Source organism: Tachypleus tridentatus, chromosome 9, assembly GCF_004210375.1.
Source record: "Tachypleus tridentatus isolate NWPU-2018 chromosome 9, ASM421037v1, whole genome shotgun sequence".
Classification (NCBI taxonomy): domain Eukaryota; kingdom Metazoa; phylum Arthropoda; class Merostomata; order Xiphosura; family Limulidae; genus Tachypleus; species Tachypleus tridentatus.
In genome coordinates, this window is record NC_134833.1 from 34,664,949 (window position 1) to 34,687,765 (window position 22,817).

The window sequence follows — 22,817 nt, forward strand, 5'->3', positions numbered from 1 at the left end:
TAAATAACTATTTAATCTATAAACATACTTTAGTTTTATCTGCCTCCTCCTCACTTTATAGCTGATCCTTTCCTATCTTAATTTTAAAGTGAATATGTTTACGAAATTTGATTTTTTATGTTTTCATTTATCTTACCACAATCATCTATATTTACGTTTTTTTTTTAAATAAGTTTTCTACATTATCGAGAAAAGTCATACTAATTTAAATAACTATTTTATCTATAAACATACTTTAGTTTTATCTGCCTCCTCCTCACTTTATAGCTGATCCTTTCCTATCTTAATTTTAAAGTGAATATGTTTACGAAATTTGATTTTTTATGTTTTTATTTGTCTTACCACAAGTATCTATATTTACGGTTTTTTTTAAATAAGTTTTCTACATAATCTAGAAGAGTCATACTAATTTAAATAACTATTTAATCTATAAACATACTTTAGTTTTATCTGCCTCCTCCTCACTTTATAGCTGATCCTTTCCTATCTTAATTTTAAAGTGAATATGTTTACGAAATTTTATTTTTTATGTTTTCATTTATCTTACCACAATCATCTATATTTACGGTGTTTTTTTTAAATAAGTTTTCTACATTATCTAGAAAAGTCATACTAATTTAAATAACTATTTTATCTATAAACATACTTTAGTTTTATCTGCCTCCTCCTCACTTTATAGCTGATTTTTCCTCTCTTAATTTTAAAGTGAATATGTTTACGAAATTTGATTTTTTATGTTTTTATTAGTCTTACCACAAGTATCTATATTTACGGTTTCTTTTTTAAATAAGTTTTCTACATAATCTAGAAGAGTCATACTAATTTAAATAACTATTTAATCTATAAACATACTTTAGTTTTATCTGCCTCCTCCTCACCTTATAGCTGATCCTTTCCTCTTTTAATTTTAAAGTGAATACGTTTACGAAATTTGATTTTTTATGTTTTCATTTATCTTACCACAATCATCTATATTTACGGTTTTTTTTTAAATAAGTTTTCTACATTATCGAGAAAAGTCATACTAATTTAAATAACTATTTAATCTATAAACATACTTTAGTTTTATCTGCCTCCTCCTCACCTTATAGCTGATCCTTTCCTATCTTAATTTTAAAGTGAATATGTTTACGAAATTTGATTTTTTATGTTTTCATTTATCTTACCACAATTCTATATTTACGTTTTTTTTTTAAATACGTTTTCTACATTATCGAGAAAAGTCATACTAATTTAAATAACTATTTTATCTATAAACATACTTTAGTTTTATCTGCCTCCTCCTCACTTTATAGCTGATCCTTTCCTCTCTTAATTTTAAAGTGAATATGTTTACGAAATTTGATTTTTTATGTTTTTATTTGTCTTACCACAAGTATCTATATTTACGTTTTTTTTAAATAAGTTTTCTACATAATCTAGAAGAGTCATACTAATTTAAATAACTATTTAATCTATAAACATACTTTAGTTTTATCTGCCTCCTCCTCACCTTATAGCTGATCCTTTCCTCTCTTAATTTTAAAGTGAATATGTTTACGAAATTTGATTTTTTATGTTTTCATTTATCTTACCACAATCATCTATATTTACGTTTTTTTTTTTAAATAAGTTTTCTACATTATCGAGAAAAGTCATACTAATTTAAATAACTATTTTATCTATAAACATACTTTAGTTTTATCTGCCTCCTCCTCACCTTTATAGCTGATCCTTTCCTATCTTAATTTTAAAGTGAATATGTTTACGAAATTTGATTTTTTATGTTTTTATTTGTCTTACCACAAGTATCTATATTTACGGTTTTTTTTTTAAATAAGTTTTCTACATAATCTAGAAGAGTCATACTAATTTAAATAACTATTTAATCTATAAACATACTTTAGTTTTATCTGCCTCCTCCTCACCTTATAGCTGATCCTTTCCTATCTTAATTTTAAAGTGAATATGTTTACGAAATTTGATTTTTTATGTTTTCATTTATCTTACCACAATCATCTATATTTACGTTTTTTTTTAAATAAGTTTTCTACATTATCTAGAAGAGTCATACTAATTTAAATAACTATTTTATCTATAAACATACTTTAGTTTTATCTGCCTCCTCCTCACTTTATAGCTGATCCTTTCCTATCTTAATTTTAAAGTGAATATGTTTACGAAATTTGATTTTTATATGTTTTATTTGTCTTACCACAAGTATCTATATTTACGGTTTTTTTTTTAAATAAGTTTTCTACATAATCTAGAAGAGTCATACTAATTTAAATAACTATTTAATCTATAAACATACTTTAGTTTTATCTGCCTCCTCCTCACCTTATAGCTGATCCTTTCCTATCTTAATTTTAAAGTGAATATGTTTACGAAATTTGATTTTTTATGTTTTCATTTATCTTACCACAATAATCTATATTTACGGTGTTTTTTTAAATAAGTTTTCTACATTATCGAGAAAAGTCATACTAATTTAAATAATTATTTTATCTATAAACATACTTTAGTTTTATCTGTCTCCTCCTCACTTTATAGCTGATCCTTTCCTATCTTAATTTTAAAGTGAATATGTTTACGAAATTTGATTTTTTATGTTTTTATTTGTCTTACCACAAGTATCTATATTTACGGTTTTTTTTTTAAATAAGTTTTCTACATAATCTAGAAGAGTCATACTAATTTAAATAACTATTTAATCTATAAACATACTTTAGTTTTATCTGTCTCCTCCTCACTTTATAGCTGATCCTTTCCTATCTTAATTTTAAAGTGAATATGTTTACGAAATTTGATTTTTTATGTTTTCATTTATCTTACCACAATCATCTATATTTACGTTTTTTTTTAAATAAGTTTTCTACATGATCTAGAAGAGTCCTACTAATTTAAATAACTATTTTATCTATAAACATACTTTAGTTTTATCTGCCTCCTCCTCACTTTATAGCTGATCCTTTCCTATCTTAATTTTAAAGTGAATATGTTTACGAAATTTGATTTTTTATGTTTTTATTTGTCTTACCACAAGTATCTATATTTACGGTTTTTTTAAATAAGTTTTCTACATAATCTAGAAGAGTCATACTAATTTAAATAACTATTTAATCTATAAACATACTTTAGTTTTATCTGCCTCCTCCTCCCTTATAGCTGATCCTTTCCTCTCTTAATTTTAAAGTGAATATGTTTACGAAATTTGATTTTTTATGTTTTCATTTATCTTACCAGAATTCTATATTTACGTTTTTTTTTTAAATAAGTTTTCTACATTATCGAGAAAAGTCATACTAATTTAAATAAATATTTAATCTATAAACATACTTTAGTTTTATCTGCCTCCTCCTCACCTTATAGCTGATCCTTTCCTATCTTAATTTTAAAGTGAATATGTTTACGAAATTTGATTTTTATGTTTTCATTTATCTTACCACAATCATCTATATTTACGGTTTTTTTTTTAAATAAGTTTTCTACATTATCTAGAAAAGTCATACTAATTTAAATAACTATTTTATCTATAAACATACTTTAGTTTTATCTGCCTCCTCCTCACCTTATAGCTGATCCTTTCCTATCTTAATTTTAAAGTGAATATGTTTACGAAATTTGATTTTTTATGTTTTCATTTATCTTACCACAATCATCTATATTTACGTTTTTTTTTTAAATAAGTTTTCTACATCATCTAGAAAAGTCATACTAATTTAAATAACTATTTTATCTATAAACATACTTTAGTTTTATCTGCCTCCTCCTCACTTTATAGCTGATCCTTTCCTCTCTTAATTTTAAAGTGAATATGTTTACGAAATTTGATTTTTATGTTTTTATTTGTCTTACCACAAGTATCTATATTTACGGTTTTTTTTTAAATAAGTTTTCTACATAATCTAGAAGAGTCATACTAATTTAAATAACTATTTAATCTATAAACATACTTTAGTTTTATCTGCCTCCTCCTCACCTTATAGCTGATCCTTTCCTATCTTAATTTTAAAGTGAATATGTTTACGAAATTTGATTTTTTATGTTTTCATTTATCTTACCACAATCATCTATATTTACGTTTTTTTTTTAAATAAGTTTTCTACATTATCGAGAAAAGTCATACTAATTTAAATAACTATTTTATCTATAAACATACTTTAGTTTTATCTGCCTCCTCCTCACTTTATAGCTGATCCTTTCCTATCTTAATTTTAAAGTGAATATGTTTACGAAATTTGATTTTTATGTTTTTATTTGTCTTACCACAAGTATCTATATTTACGGTTTCTTTTTTAAATAAGTTTTCTACATAATCTAGAAGAGTCATACTAATTTAAATAACTATTTAATCTATAAACATACTTTAGTTTTATCTGCCTCCTCCTCACCTTATAGCTGATCCTTTCCTATCTTAATTTTAAAGTGAATATGTTTACGAAATTTGATTTTTTATGTTTTCATTTATCTTACCACAATCATCTATATTTACGTTTTTTTTTTAAATAAGTTTTCTACATTATCGAGAAAAGTCATACTAATTTAAATAACTATTTTATCTATAAACATACTTTAGTTTTATCTGCCTCCTCCTCACTTTATAGCTGATCCTTTCCTATCTTAATTTTAAAGTGAATATGTTTACGAAATTTGATTTTTTATGTTTTTATTTGTCTTACCACAAGTATCTATATTTACGGTTTTTTTTTTAAATAAGTTTTCTACATAATCTAGAAGAGTCATACTAATTTAAATAACTATTTAATCTATAAACATACTTTAGTTTTATCTGCCTCCTCCTCACTTTATAGCTGATCCTTTCCTATCTTAATTTTAAAGTGAATATGTTTACGAAATTTGATTTTTTCTGTTTTCATTTATCTTACCACAATCATCTATATTTACGGTTTTTTTTTTAAATACGTTTTCTACATTATCGAGAAAAGTCATACTAATTTAAATAACTATTTTATCTATAAACATACTTTAGTTTTATCTGCCTCCTCCTCACTTTATAGCTGATCCTTTCCTATCTTAATTTTAAAGTGAATATGTTTACGAAATTTGATTTTTTATGTTTTTATTTGTCTTACCACAAGTATCTATATTTACGGTTTTTTTTTTAAATAAGTTTTCTACATAATCTAGAAGAGTCATACTAATTTAAATAACTATTTAATCTATAAACATACTTTAGTTTTATCTGCCTCCTCCTCACTTTATAGCTGATCCTTTCCTATCTTAATTTTAAAGTGAATATGTTTACGAAATTTGATTTTTTATGTTTTCATTTATCTTACCACAATCATCTATATTTACGGTTTTTTTTTTAAATAAGTTTTCTACATTATCTAGAAAAGTCATACTAATTTAAATAACTATTTTATCTATAAACATACTTTAGTTTTATCTGCCTCCTCCTCACTTTATAGCTGATCCTTTCCTATCTTAATTTTAAAGTGAATATGTTTACGAAATTTGATTTTTTATGTTTTTATTTGTCTTACCACAAGTATCTATATTTACGGTTTTTTTTTAAATAAGTTTTCTACATAATCTAGAAGAGTCATACTAATTTAAATAACTATTTAATCTATAAACATACTTTAGTTTTATCTGCCTCCTCCTCACCTTATAGCTGATCCTTTCCTATCTTAATTTTAAAGTGAATATGTTTACGAAATTTGATTTTTTATGTTTTCATTTATCTTACCACAATCATCTATATTTACGGTTTTTTTTTTAAATAAGTTTTTTACATTATCGAGAAAAGTCATACTAATTTAAATAATTATTTTATCTATAAACATACTTTAGTTTTATCTGTCTCCTCCTCACTTTATAGCTGATCCTTTCCTATCTTAATTTTAAAGTGAATATGTTTACGAAATTTGATTTTTTATGTTTTCATTTATCTTACCACAATAATCTATATTTACGGTGTTTTTTTAAATAAGTTTTCTACATTATCGAGAAAAGTCATACTAATTTAAATAACTATTTAATCTATAAACATACTTTAGTTTTATCTGCCTCCTCCTCACCTTATTGCTGATCCTTTCCTATCTTAATTTTAAAGTGAATATGTTTACGAAATTTGATTTTTTATGTTTTCATTTATCTTACCACAATCATCTATATTTACGGTATTTTTTTAAATAAGTTTTCCACATTATCGAGAAAAGTCACACTAATTAAATAACTATTTTATCTATAAACATACTTTAGTTTTATCTGCCTCCTTCTCACTTTATAGCTGATCCTTTCCTCTCTTAATTTTAAAGTGAATATGTTTACGAAATTTGATTTTTTATGTTTTTATTTGTCTTACCACAAGTATCTATATTTACGGTTTCTTTTTTAAATAAGTTTTCTACATAATCTAGAAGAGTCATACTAATTTAAATAACTATTTAATCTATAAACATACTTTAGTTTTATCTGCCTCCTCCTCCTCCCTTATAGCTGATCCTTTCCTATCTTAATTTTAAAGTGAATATGTTTACGAAATTTGATTTTTTATGTTTTCATTTATCTTACCACAATCATCTATATTTACGTTTTTTTTTTAAATAAGTTTTCTACATTATCGAGAAAAGTCATACTAATTTAAATAAATATTTTATCTATAAACATACTTTAGTTTTATCTGCCTCCTCCTCACTTTATAGCTGATCCTTTCCTATCTTAATTTTAAAGTGAATATGTTTACGAAATTTGATTTTTTATGTTTTTATTTGTCTTACCACAAGTATCTATATTTACGGTTTTTTTTTTTAAATAAGTTTTCTACATAATCTAGAAGAGTCATACTAATTTAAATAACTATTTAATCTATAAACATACTTTAGTTTTATCTGCCTCCTCCTCACTTTATAGCTGATCCTTTCCTATCTTAATTTTAAAGTGAATATGTTTACGAAATTTGATTTTTTATGTTTTCATTTATCTTACCAGAATTCTATATTTACGTTTTTTTTTAAATAAGTTTTCTACATTATCGAGAAAAGTCATACTAATTTAAATAACTATTTTATCTATAAACATACTTTAGTTTTATCTGCCTCCTCCTCACTTTATAGCTGATCCTTTCCTATCTTAATTTTAAAGTGAATATGTTTACGAAATTTGATTTTTTATGTTTTTATTTGTCTTACCACAAGTATCTATATTTACGGTTTTTTTTTAAATAAGTTTTCTACATAATCTAGAAGAGTCATACTAATTTAAATAACTATTTAATCTATAAACATACTTTAGTTTTATCTGCCTCCTCCTCACCTTATAGCTGATCCTTTCCTATCTTAATTTTAAAGTGAATATGTTTACGAAATTTGATTTTTTATGTTTTCATTTATCTTACCACAATCATCTATATTTACGTTTTTTTTTTTAAATAAGTTTTCTACATTATCGAGAAAAGTCATACTAATTTAAATAACTATTTTATCTATAAACATACTTTAGTTTTATCTGCCTCCTCCTCACTTTATAGCTGATCCTTTCCTATCTTAATTTTAAAGTGAATATGTTTACGAAATTTGATTTTTTATGTTTTTATTTGTCTTACCACAAGTATCTATATTTACGGTTTTTTTTTTTTAAATAAGTTTTCTACATAATCTAGAAGAGTCATACTAATTTAAATAACTATTTAATCTATAAACATACTTTAGTTTTATCTGCCTCCTCCTCACCTTATAGCTGATCCTTTCCTATCTTAATTTTAAAGTGAATATGTTTACGAAATTTGATTTTTTATGTTTTCATTTATCTTACCACAATCATCTATATTTACGGTTTCTTTTTTAAATACGTTTTCTACATTATCGAGAAAAGTCATACTAATTTAAATAACTATTTTATCTATAAACATACTTTAGTTTTATCTGTCTCCTCCTCACTTTATAGCTGATCCTTTCCTATCTTAATTTTAAAGTGAATATGTTTACGAAATTTGATTTTTTATGTTTTTATTTGTCTTACCACAAGTATCTATATTTACGGTTTCTTTTTTAAATAAGTTTTCTACATAATCTAGAAGAGTCATACTAATTTAAATAACTATTTAATCTATAAACATACTTTAGTTTTATCTGCCTCCTCCTCACTTTATAGCTGATCCTTTCCTATCTTAATTTTAAAGTGAATATGTTTACGAAATTTGATTTTTTTTGTTTTCATTGATCTTACCACAATCATCTTTATTTATCGTGTATTTTTTAAATAAGTTTTCTACATTATCGAGAAAAGTCATACTAATTTAAATAACTATTTTATCTATAAACATACTTTAGTTTTATCTGCCTCCTCCCTCACTTTATAGCTGATCCTTTCCTATCTTAATTTTAAAGTGAATATGTTTACGAAATTTGATTTTTTATGTTTTTATTTGTCTTACCACAAGTATCTATATTTACGGTTTTTTTTTTAAATAAGTTTTCTACATAATCTAGAAGAGTCATACTAATTTAAATAACTATTTAATCTATAAACATACTTTAGTTTTATCTGCCTCCTCCTCACCTTATAGCTGATCCTTTCCTATCTTAATTTTCAAGTGAATACGTTTACGAAATTTAATTTTTTATGTTTTTATTTATCTTACCACAATCATCTATATTTACGGTATTTTTTTAAATAAGTTTTCTACATTATCGAGAAAAGTCATACTAATTTAAATAACTATTTTATCTATAAACATACTTTAGTTTTATCTGCCTCCTCCTCACCTTATAGCTGATCCTTTCCTATCTTAATTTTAAAGTGAATATGTTTACGAAATTTGATTTTTTATGTTTTCATTTATCTTACCACAATCATCTATATTTACGGTGTTTTTTTTTAAATAAGATTTCTACATTATCGAGAAAAATCATACTAATTCAAATAACTATTTTATCTATAAACATACTTTAGTTTTATCTGCCTCCTCCTCACTTTATAGCTGATCCTTTCCTCTCTTAATTTTAAAGTGAATATGTTTACGAAATTTGATTTTTTATGTTTTATTTGTCTTACCACAAGTATCTATATTTACGGTTTCTTTTTTAAATAAGTTTTCTACATAACTTAGAAGAGTCATACTAATTTAAATAACTATTTAATTTATAAACATACTTTAGTTTTATCAGCCTCCTCCTCCCCTTATAGCTGATCCTTTCCTCTCTTAATTTTAAAGTGAATATGTTTACGAAATTTGATTTTTTATGTTTTCATTTATCTTACCACAATCATCTATATTTACGGTTTTTTTTTTAAATAAGTTTTCTACATTATCGAGAAAAGTCATACTAATTTAAATAACTATTTTATCTATAAACATACTTTAGTTTTATCTGCCTCCTCCTCACCTTATAGCTGATCCTTTCCTATCTTAATTTTAAAGTGAATATGTTTACGAAATTTGATTTTTTATGTTTTCATTTATCTTACCACAATCATCTATATTTACGGTTTTTTTTTTAAATAAGTTTTCTACATTATCGAGAAAAGTCATACTAATTTAAATAACTATTTTATCTATAAACATACTTTAGTTTTATCTGCCTCCTCCTCACTTTATAGCTGATCCTTTCCTATCTTAATTTTAAAGTGAATATGTTTACGAAATTTGATTTTTTATGTTTTATTTGTCTTACCACAAGTATCTATATTTACGGTTTTTTTTTTAAATAAGTTTTCTACATAATCTAGAAGAGTCATACTAATTTAAATAACTATTTAATCTATAAACATACTTTAGTTTTATCTGCCTCCTCCTCACCTTATAGCTGATCCTTTCCTCTCTTAATTTTAAAGTGAATATGTTTACGAAATTTGATTTTTTATGTTTTCATTTATCTTACCACAATCATCTATATTTACGTTTTTTTTTTTAAATAAGTTTTCTACATTATCGAGAAAAGTCATACTAATTTAAATAACTATTTTATCTATAAACATACTTTAGTTTTATCTGCCTCCTCCTCACTTTATAGCTGATCCTTTCCTATCTTAATTTTAAAGTGAATATGTTTACGAAATTTGATTTTTTATGTTTTTATTTGTCTTACCACAAGTATCTATATTTACGGTTTTTTTTTTAAATAAGTTTTCTACATAATCTAGAAGAGTCATACTAATTTAAATAACTATTTAATCTATAAACATACTTTAGTTTTATCTGCCTCCTCCTCACTTTATAGCTGATCCTTTCCTATCTTAATTTTAAAGTGAATATGTTTACGAAATTTGATTTTTTATGTTTTCATTTATCTTACCACAATCATCTATATTTACGGTTTTTTTTTTAAATAAGTTTTCTACATTATCGAGAAAAGTCATACTAATTTAAATAACTATTTTATCTATAAACATACTTTAGTTTTATCTGCCTCCTCCTCACTTTATAGCTGATCCTTTCCTATCTTAATTTTAAAGTGAATATGTTTACGAAATTTGATTTTTTATGTTTTTATTTGTCTTACCACAAGTATCTATATTTACGGTTTTTTTTTTTAAATAAGTTTTCTACATAATCTAGAAGAGTCATACTAATTTAAATAACTATTTAATCTATAAACATACTTTAGTTTTATCTGCCTCCTCCTCACTTTATAGCTGATCCTTTCCTATCTTAATTTTAAAGTGAATATGTTTACGAAATTTGATTTTTTATGTTTTCATTTATCTTACCAGAATTCTATATTTACGTTTTTTTTTTTAAATAAGTTTTCTACATTATCTAGAAAAGTCATACTAATTTAAATAACTATTTTATCTATAAACATACTTTAGTTTTATCTGCCTCCTCCTCACTTTATAGCTGATTTTTCCTATCTTAATTTTAAAGTGAATATGTTTACGAAATTTGATTTTTTATGTTTTTATTTGTCTTACCACAAGTATCTATATTTACGGTTTTTTTTTTAAATAAGTTTTCTACATAATCTAGAAGAGTCATACTAATTTAAATAACTATTTAATCTATAAACATACTTTAGTTTTATCTGCCTCCTCCTCCCCTTATAGCTGATCCTTTCCTCTCTAATTTTAAAGTGAATATGTTTACGAAATTTGATTTTTTATGTTTTCATTTATCTTACCACAATAATCTATATTTACGGTTTTTTTTTAAATAAGTTTTCTACATTATCGAGAAAAGTCATACTAATTTAAATAACTATTTAATCTATAAACATACTTTAGTTTTATCTGCCTCCTCCTCACCTTATTGCTGATCCTTTCCTATCTTAATTTTAAAGTTAATATGTTTACGAAATTTGATTTTTTCTGTTTTCATTTATCTTACCACAATCATCTATATTTACGGTGTTTTTTTAAAATAAATTTTTTACTTTATCGAAAAAAGTCCTACTAATTTAAATAACTATTTTATCTATAAACATACTTTAGTTTTATCTGCCTCCTCCTCACTTTATAGCTGATCCTTTCCTCTCTTAATTTTAAAGTGAATATGTTTACGAAATTTGATTTTTTATATTTTATTTGTCTTACCACTAGTATCTATATTTACGGTTTCTTTTTTAAATAAGTTTTCTACATAATCTAGAAGAGTCATACTAATTTAAATAACTATTTAATCTATAAACATACTTTAGTTTTATCTGCCTCCTCCTCCCCTTATAGCTGATCCTTTCCTCTCTTAATTTTAAAGTGAATATGTTGACGAAATTTGATTGTTTATGTTTTCATTTATTTTACCACAATCATCTATATTTACGTTTTTTTAAAAAATAAGTTTTCTACATTATCGAGAAAAGTCATACTAATTTAAATAACTATTTTATCTATAAACATACTTTAGTTTTATCTGCCTCCTCCTCACCTTATAGCTGATCCTTTCCTATCTTAATTTTAAAGTGAATATGTTTACGAAATTTGATTTTTTATGTTTTCATTTATCTTACCACAATCATCTATATTTACGGTTTTTTTTAAATAAGTTTTCTACATTATCGAGAAAAGTCATACTAATTTAAATAACTATTTTATCTATAAACATACTTTAGTTTTATCTGTCTCCTCCTCACTTTATAGCTGATCCTTTCCTATCTTAATTTTAAAGTGAATATGTTTACGAAATTTGATTTTTTATGTTTTCATTTATCTTACCAGAATATCTATATTTACGGTTTTTTTTTTTAAATAAGTTTTCTACATAATCTAGAAAAGTCATACTAAGTTAAATAAGTATTTAATCTATAAACATACTTTAATTTTATCTGCCTCCTCCTCATTTTATTGCTGATCCTTTCCTATCTTAATTTTAAAGTGAATATGTTTACGAAATTTGATTTTTTATGTTTTCATTTATCTTACCACAATCATCTTTATTTATCGTGTATTTTTTTAAATAAGTTTTCTACATTATCGAGAAAAGTCATACTAATTTAAATAACTATTTTATCTATAAACATACTTTAGTTTTATCTGCCTCCTCCTCACTTTATAGCTGATCCTTTCCTCTCTTAATTTTAAAGTGAATATGTTTACGAAATTTGATTTTTATGTTTTTATTTGTCTTACCACAAGTATCTATATTTACGGTTTATTTTTTAAATAAGTTTTCTACATAATCTAGAAGAGTCATACTAATTTAAATAACTATTTTATCTATAAACATACTTTAGTTTTATCTGCCTCCTCCTCACTTTATAGCTGATCCTTTCCTATCTTAATTTTAAAATGAATATGTTTACGAAATTTGATTACTTATGTTTTTATTTGTCTTACCACAAGTATCTATATTTACGGTTTTTTTTTTAAATAAGTTTTCTACATAATCTAGAAGAGTCATACTAATTTAAATAACTATTTAATCTATAAACATACTTTAGTTTTATCTGCCTCCTCCTCACTTTATAGCTGATCCTTTCCTATCTTAATTTTAAAGTGAATATGTTTACGAAATTTGATTTTTTATGTTTTCATTTATCTTACCACAATCATCTATATTTACGGTTTTTTTTTAAATAAGTTTTCTACATTATCTAGAAAAGTCATACTAATTTAAATAACTATTTTATCTATAAACATACTTTAGTTTTATCTGCCTCCTCCTCACCTTATAGATTATCCTTTCCTATCTTAATTTTAAAGTGAATACGTTTACGAAATTTAATTTTTTATGTTTTTATTTGTCTTACCACAAGTATCTATATTTACGGTTTCTTTTTTAAATAAGTTTTCTACATAATCTAGAAGAGTCATACTAATTTAAATAACTATTTAATCTATAAACATACTTTAGTTTTATCAGCCTCCTCCTCCCCTCATTGCTGATCCTTTCCTCTCTTAATTTTAAAGTGAATATGTTGACGAAATTTGATTTTTTATGTTTTCATTTATCTTACCACAATCATCTATATTTACGGTATTTTTTTAAATAAGTTTTCCACATTATCGAGAAAAGTCATACTAATTAAATAACTATTTAATCTATAAACATACTTTAGTTTTATCTGCCTCCTCCTCACCTTATTGCTGATCCTTTCCTATCTTAATTTTAAAGTGAATATGTTTACGAAATTTGATTTTTATGTTTTCATTTATCTTACCACAATCATCTATATTTACGGTTTTTTTTTTAAATAAGTTTTTTACTTTATCGAAAAAAGTCACACTAATTTAAATAACTATTTTATCTATAAACATACTTTAGTTTTATCTGCCTCCTCCTCACTTTATAGCTGATCCTTTCCTCTCTTAATTTTAAAGTGAATATGTTTACGAAATTTGATTTTTTATGTTTTTATTTGTCTTACCACAAGTATCTATATTTACGGTTTTTTTTTAAATAAGTTTTCTACATAATCTAGAAGAGTCATACTAATTTAAATAACTATTTAATCTATAAACATACTTTAGTTTTATCTGCCTCCTCCTCCTCCCTTATAGCTGATCCTTTCCTCTCTTAATTTTAAAGTGAATATGTTTACGAAATTTGATTTTTTATGTTTTCATTTATCTTACCACAATCATCTATATTTACGTTTTTTTTTTTAAATAAGTTTTCTACATTATCGAGAAAAGTCATACTAATTTAAATAACTATTTTATCTATAAACATACTTTAGTTTTATCTGCCTCCTCCTCACCTTATAGCTGATCCTTTCCTATCTTAATTTTAAAGTGAATATGTTTACGAAATTTGATTTTTTATGTTTTCATTTATCTTACCAGAATTCTATATTTACGTTTTTTTTTAAATAAGTTTTCTACATTATCGAGAAAAGTCATACTAATTTAAATAACTATTTTATCTATAAACATACTTTAGTTTTATCTGCCTCCTCCTCACTTTATAGCTGATCCTTTCCTATCTTAATTTTAAAGTGAATATGTTTACGAAATTTGATTTTTTATGTTTTCATTTATCTTACCACAATCATCTATATTTACGGTTTTTTTTTTAAATAAGTTTTCTACATAATCTAGAAAAGTCATACTAATTTAAATAACTATTTTATCTATAAACATACTTTAGTTTTATCTGCCTCCTCCTCACTTTATAGCTGATCCTTTCCTATCTTAATTTTAAAGTGAATATGTTTACGAAATTTGATTTTTTATGTTTTTATTTATCTTACCACAATATCTATATTTACGGTTTTTTTTTTAAATAAGTTTTCTACATAATCTAGAAAAGTCATACTAATTTAAATAACTATTTTATCTATAAACATACTTTAGTTTTATCTGTCTCCTCCTCAGTTTATAGCTGATCCTTTCCTATCTTAATTTTAAAGTGAATATGTTTACGAAATTTGATTTTTTATGTTTTTATTTGTCTTACCACAAGTATCTATATTTACGGTTTCTTTTTTAAATAAGTTTTCTACATAATCTAGAAGAGTCATACTAATTTAAATAACTATTTAATCTATAAACATACTTTAGTTTTATCAGCCTCCTCCTCCTTTATAGCTGATCCTTTCCTATCTTAATTTTAAAGTGAATATGTTTACGAAATTTGATTTTTTATGTTTTCATTTATCTTACCACAATCATCTATATTTACGGTTTTTTTTTTAAATAAGTTTTCTACATCATCTAGAAAAGTCATACTAATTTAAATAACTATTTTATCTATAAACATACTTTAGTTTTATCTGCCTCCTCCTCACTTTATAGCTGATCCTTTCCTCTCTTAATTTTAAAGTGAATATGTTTACGAAATTTGATTTTTATGTTTTTATTTGTCTTACCACAAGTATCTATATTTACGGTTTCTTTTTTAAATAAGTTTTCTACATAATCTAGAAGAGTCATACTAATTTAAATAACTATTTAATCTATAAACATACTTTAGTTTTATCTGCCTCCTCCTCCCTTATAGCTGATCCTTTCCTCTCTTAATTTTAAAGTGAATATGTTTACGAAATTTGATTTTTTATGTTTTCATTTATCTTACCACAATTCTATATTTACGTTTTTTTTAAATAAGTTTTCTACATTATCGAGAAAAGTCATACTAATTTAAATAACTATTTAATCTATAAACATACTTTAGTTTTATCTGCCTCCTCCTCACCTTATAGCTGATCCTTTCCTATCTTAATTTTAAAGTGAATATGTTTACGAAATTTGATTTTTTATGTTTTCATTGATCTTACCACAATCATCTTTATTTATCGTGTTTTTTTTAAATAAGTTTTTTACATTATCGAGAAAAGTCACACTAATTTAAATAACTATTTTATCTATAAACATACTTTAGTTTTATCTGCCTCCTCCTCACTTTATAGCTGATCCTTTCCTATCTTAATTTTAAAGTGAATATGTTTACGAAATTTGATTTTTTATGTTTTTATTTGTCTTACCACAAGTATCTATATTTACGGTTTCTTTTTTAAATAAGTTTTCTACATAATCTAGAAGAGTCATACTAATTTAAATAACTATTTAATCTATAAACATACTTTAGATTTATCTGCCTCCTCCTCATTTTATTGCTGATCCTTTCCTATCTTAATTTTAAAGTGAATATGTTTACGAAATTTGATTTTTTATGTTTTCATTTATCTTACCACAATCATCTATATTTACGGTTTTTTTTTAAATAAGTTTTTTACATTATCGAGAAAAGTCATACTAATTTAAATAACTATTTTATCTATAAACATACTTTAGTTTTATCTGCCTCCTCCTCACTTTATAGCTGATCCTTTCCTATCTTAATTTTAAAGTGAATATGTTTACGAAATTTGATTTTTTATGTTTTTATTTGTCTTACCACAAGTATCTATATTTACGGTTTCTTTTTTAAATAAGTTTTCTACATAATCTAGAAGAGTCATACTAATTTAAATAACTATTTAATCTATAAACATACTTTAGTTTTATCTGCCTCCTCCTCACTTTATAGCTGATCCTTTCCTATCTTAATTTTAAAGTGAATATGTTTACGAAATTTGATTTTTTATGTTTTCATTTATCTTACCACAATTCTATATTTACGTTTTTTTTAAATAAGTTTTCTACATTATCGAGAAAAGTCATACTAATTTAAATAACTATTTTATCTATAAACATACTTTAGTTTTATCTGCCTCCTCCTCACTTTATAGCTGATCCTTTCCTCTCTTAATTTTAAAGTGAATATGTTTACGAAATTTGATTTTTATGTTTTTATTTGTCTTACCACAAGTATCTATATTTACGGTTTCTTTTTTAAATAAGTTTTCTACATAATCTAGAAGAGTCATACTAATTTAAATAACTATTTAATCTATAAACATACTTTAGTTTTATCTGCCTCCTCCTCACTTTATAGCTGATCCTTTCCTATCTTAATTTTAAAGTGAATATGTTTACGAAATTTGATTTTTTATGTTTTCATTTATCTTTCCACAATCATCTACATTTACGTTTTTTTTAAATAAGTTTTCTACATGATCTAGAAGAGTCATACTAATTTAAATAACTATTTTATCTATAAACATACTTTAGTTTTATCTGCCTCCTCCTCACTTTATAGCTGATCCTTTCCTATCTTAATTTTAAAGTGAATATGTTTACGAAATTTGATTTTTTATGTTTTTATTTGTCTTACCACAAGTATCTATATTTACGGTTTTTTTTTAAATAAGTTTTCTACATAATCTAGAAGAGTCATACTAATTTAAATAACTATTTAATCTATAAACATACTTTAGTTTTATCAGCCTCCTCCTCCCCTTATAGCTGATCCTTTCCTCTCCTACTTTTGAAGTGAATATGTTGACGAAATTTGATTTTTTATGTTTTCATTTATCTTACCACAATCATCTATATTTACGTTTTTTTTAAATAAGTTTTCTACATTATCGAGAAAAGTCATACTAATTTAAATAACTATTTAATCTATAAACATACTTTAGTTTTATCTGCCTCCTCCTCACCTTATTGCTGATCCTTTCCTATCTTAATTTTAAAGTGAATATGTTTACGAAATTTGATTTTTTATGTTTTCATTTATCTTACCACAATCATCTATATTTACGGTGTTTTTTTTAAATAAGTTTTTTACTTTATCGAAAAAGTCATACTAATTTAAATAACTATTTTATCTATAAACATACTTTAGTTTTATCTGCCTCCTCCTCACTTTATAGCTGATCCTTTCCTCTCTTAATTTTAAAGTGAATATGTTTACGAAATTTGATTTTTATGTTTTTATTTGTCTTACCACAAGTATCTATATTTACGGTTTTTTTTTTTAAATAAGTTTTCTACATAATCTAGAAGAGTCATACTAATTTAAATAACTATTTAATCTATAAACATACTTTAGTTTTATCAGCCTCCTCCTCCCCTTACAGCTGATCCTTTCCTCTCCTACTTTTGAAGTGAATATGTTGACGAAATTTGATTTCTTATGTTTTTATTTATCTTACCACAAGTATCTATATTTACGGTTTCTTTTTTAAATAAGTTTTCTACATAATCTAGAAGAGTCATACTAATTTAAATAACTATTTTATCTATAAACATACTTTAGTTTTATCTGCCTCCTCCTCACTTTATAGCTGATCCTTTCCTATCTTAATTTTAAAGTGAATATGTTTACGAAATTTGATTTTTTATGTTTTCATTTATCTTACCACAATCATCTATATTTACGGTGTTTTTTTTTGAATAAGTTTTCTACATTATCGAGAAAAGTCATACTAATTTAAATAACTATTTTATCTATAAACATACTTTAGTTTTATCTGCCTCCTCCTCACTTTATAGCTGATCCTTTCCTATCTTAATTTTAAAGTGAATATGTTTACGAAATTTGATTTTTTATGTTTTTATTTGTCTTACCACAAGTATCTATATTTACGGTTTCTTTTTTAAATAAGTTTTCTACATAATCTAGAAGAGTCATACTAATTTAAATAACTATTTAATCTATAAACATACTTTAGTTTTATCTGCCTCCTCCTCACCTTATAGCTGATCCTTTCCTATCTTAATTTTAAAGTGAATATGTTTACGAAATTTGATTTTTTATGTTTTCATTTATCTTACCACAATCATCTATATTTACGTTTTTTTTTTTAAATAAGTTTTCTACATTATCGAGAAAAGTCATACTAATTTAAATAACTATTTTATCTATAAACATACTTTAGTTTTATCTGCCTCCTCCTCACCTTATAGCTGATCCTTTCCTATCTTAATTTTAAAGTGAATATGTTTACGAAATTTGATTTTTTATGTTTTCATTTATCTTACCACAATAATCTATATTTACGGTGTTTTTTTAAATAAGTTTTCTACATTATCGAGAAAAGTCATACTAATTTAAATAACTATTTTATCTATAAACATACTTTAGTTTTATCTGTCTCCTCCTCACTTTATAGCTGATCCTTTCCTATCTTAATTTTAAAGTGAATATGTTTACGAAATTTGATTTTTTATGTTTTATTTGTCTTACCACAAGTATCTATATTTACGGTTTCTTTTTTAAATAAGTTTTCTACATAATCTAGAAGAGTCATACTAATTTAAATAACTATTTAATCTATAAACATACTTTAGTTTTATCTGCCTCCTCCTCATTTTATTGCTGATCCTTTCCTATCTTAATTTTAAAGTGAATATGTTTACGAAATTTGATTTTTTATGTTTTCATTTATCTTACCACAATCATCTATATTTACGGTTTTTTTTTAAATAAGTTTTTTACTTTATCGAGAAAAGTCATACTAATTTAAATAAATATTTTATCTATAAACATACTTTAGTTTTATCTGCCTCCTCCTCACTTTATAGCTGATCCTTTCCTCTCTTAATTTTAAAGTGAATATGTTTACGAAATTTGATTTTTATGTTTTTATTTATCTTACCACAAGTATCTATATTTACGGTTTTTTTTTTTAAATAAGTTTTCTACATAATCTAGAAGAGTCATACTAATTTAAATAACTATTTTATCTATAAACATACTTTAGTTTTATCTGCCTCCTCCTCACTTTATAGCTGATCCTTTCCTATCTTAATTTTAAAATGAATATGTTTACGAAATTTTATTTCTTATGTTTTTATTTGTCTTACCACAAGTATCTATATTTACGGTTTCTTTTTTAAATAAGTTTTCTACATAATCTAGAAGAGTCATACTAATTTAAATAACTATTTAATCTATAAACATACTTTAGTTTTATCTGCCTCCTCCTCACCTTATAGCTGATCCTTTCCTATCTTAATTTTAAAGTGAATATGTTTACGAAATTTGATTTTTTATGTTTTCATTTATCTTACCACAATCATCTATATTTACGGTGTTTTTTTAAATAAGTTTTCTACATTATCGAGAAAAGTCATACTAATTTAAATAACTATTTTATCTATAAACATACTTTAGTTTTATCTGCCTCCTCCTCACTTTATAGCTGATCCTTTCCTATCTTAATTTTAAAGTGAATATGTTTACGAAATTTGATTTTTTATGTTTTTATTTGTCTTACCACAAGTATCTATATTTACGGTTTCTTTTTTAAATAAGTTTTCTACATAATCTAGAAGAGTCATACTAATTTAAATAACTATTTAATCTATAAACATACTTTAGTTTTATCAGCCTCCTCCTCCCCTTATAGCTGATCCTTTCCTCTCCTACTTTTGAAGTGAATATGTTGACGAAATTTGATTTTTTATGTTTTCATTTATCTTACCACAATCATCTATATTTACGGTGTTTTTTTAAATAAGTTTTCTACATTATCGAGAAAAGTCATACTAATTTAAATAACTATTTAATCTATAAACATACTTTAGTTTTATCTGCCTCCTCCTCACCTTATAGCTGATCCTTTCCTATCTTAATTTTAAAGTGAATATGTTTACGAAATTTGATTTTTTATGTTTTCATTTATCTTACCACAATCATCTATATTTACGGTTTTTTTTTTAAATAAGTTTTTTACATTATCGAGAAAAGTCATACTAATTTAAATAACTATTTTATCTATAAACATACTTTAGTTTTATCTGCCTCCTCCTCACTTTATAGCTGATCCTTTCCTCTCTTAATTTTAAAGTGAATATGTTTACGAAATTTGATTTTTTATGTTTTTATTTGTCTTACCACAAGTATCTATATTTACGGTTTCTTTTTTAAATAAGTTTTCTACATAATCTAGAAGAGTCATACTAATTTAAATAACTATTTAATCTATAAACATACTTTAGTTTTATCTGCCTCCTCCTCCCTTATAGCTGATCCTTTCCTCTCTTAATTTTAAAGTGAATATGTTTACGAAATTTGATTTTTTATGTTTTCATTTATCTTACCACAATCATCTATATTTACGTTTTTTTTTTAAATAAGTTTTCTACATTATCGAGAAAAGTCATACTAATTTAAATAACTATTTTATCTATAAACATACTTTAGTTTTATCTGCCTCCTCCTCACTTTATAGCTGATCCTTTCCTATCTTAATTTTAAAGTGAATATGTTTACGAAATTTGATTTTTTATGTTTTTATTTGTCTTACCACAAGTATCTATATTTACGGTTTCTTTTTTAAATAAGTTTTCTACATAATCTAGAAGAGTCATACTAATTTAAATAACTATTTAATCTATAAACATACTTTAGTTTTATCTGCCTCCTCCTCACCTTATAGCTGATCCTTTCCTATCTTAATTTTAAAGTGAATATGTTTACGAAATTTGATTTTTTATGTTTTCATTTATCTTACCACAATTCTATATTTACGTTTTTTTTTAAATAAGTTTTCTACATTATCGAGAAAAGTCATACTAATTTAAATAACTATTTTATCTATAAACATACTTTAGTTTTATCTGCCTCCTCCTCACTTTATAGCTGATCCTTTCCTATCTTAATTTTAAAGTGAATATGTTTACGAAATTTGATTTTTTATGTTTTCATTTATCTTACCACAATATCTATATTTACGGTTTTTTTTTTAAATAAGTTTTCTACATTATCTAGAAAAGTCATACTAATTTAAATAACTATTTTATCTATAAACATACTTTAGTTTTATCTGCCTCCTCCTCACTTTATAGCTGATCCTTTCCTATCTTAATTTTAAAGTGAATATGTTTACGAAATTTGATTTTTATGTTTTTATTTGTCTTACCACAAGTATCTATATTTACGGTTTCTTTTTTAAATAAGTTTTCTACATAATCTAGAAGAGTCATACTAATTTAAATAACTATTTAATCTATAAACATACTTTAGTTTTATCTGCCTCCTCCTCACTTTATAGCTGATCCTTTCCTATCTTAATTTTAAAGTGAATATGTTTACGAAATTTTATTCTTTCTGTTTTCATTTATCTTACCACAATCATCCATATTTACGGTGTTTTTTTTAAATAAGTTTTCTACATTATCGAGAAAAGTCATACTAATTTAAATAACTATTTTATCTATAAACATACTTTAGTTTTATCTGCCTCCTCCTCACTTTATAGCTGATCCTTTCCTATCTTAATTTTAAAGTGAATATGTTTACGAAATTTGATTTTTATGTTTTTATTTGTCTTACCACAAGTATCTATATTTACGGTTTTTTTTTTTAAATAAGTTTTCTACATAATCTAGAAGAGTCATACTAATTTAAATAACTATTTAATCTATAAACATACTTTAGTTTTATCTGCCTCCTCCTCACTTTATAGCTGATCCTTTCCTATCTTAATTTTAAAGTGAATATGTTTACGAAATTTGATTTTTTATGTTTTCATTTATCTTACCACAATCATCTATATTTACGTTTTTTTTTAAATAAGTTTTCTACATTATCGAGAAAAGTCATACTAATTTAAATAACTATTTTATCTATAAACATACTTTAGTTTTATCTGCCTCCTCCTCACTTTATAGCTGATCCTTTCCTATCTTAATTTTAAAGTGAATATGTTTACGAAATTTTATTTTTTATGTTTTTATTTGTCTTACCACAAGTATCTATATTTACGGTTTCTTTTTTAAATAAGTTTTCTACATAATCTAGAAGAGTCATACTAATTTAAATAACTATTTAATCTATAAACATACTTTAGTTTTATCTGCCTCCTCCTCCCCTTATAGCTGATCCTTTCCTCTCTTAATTTTAAAGTGAATATGTTTACGAAATTTGATTTTTTATGTTTTCATTTATCTTACCACAATAATCTATATTTACGGTGTTTTTTTAAATAAGTTTTCTACATTATCGAGAAAAGTCATACTAATTTAAATAAATATTTAATCTATAAACATACTTTAGTTTTATCTGCCTCCTCCTCACCTTATTGCTGATCCTTTCCTATCTTAATTTTAAAGTGAATATGTTTACCAAATTTGATTTTTTATGTTTTCATTTATCTTAC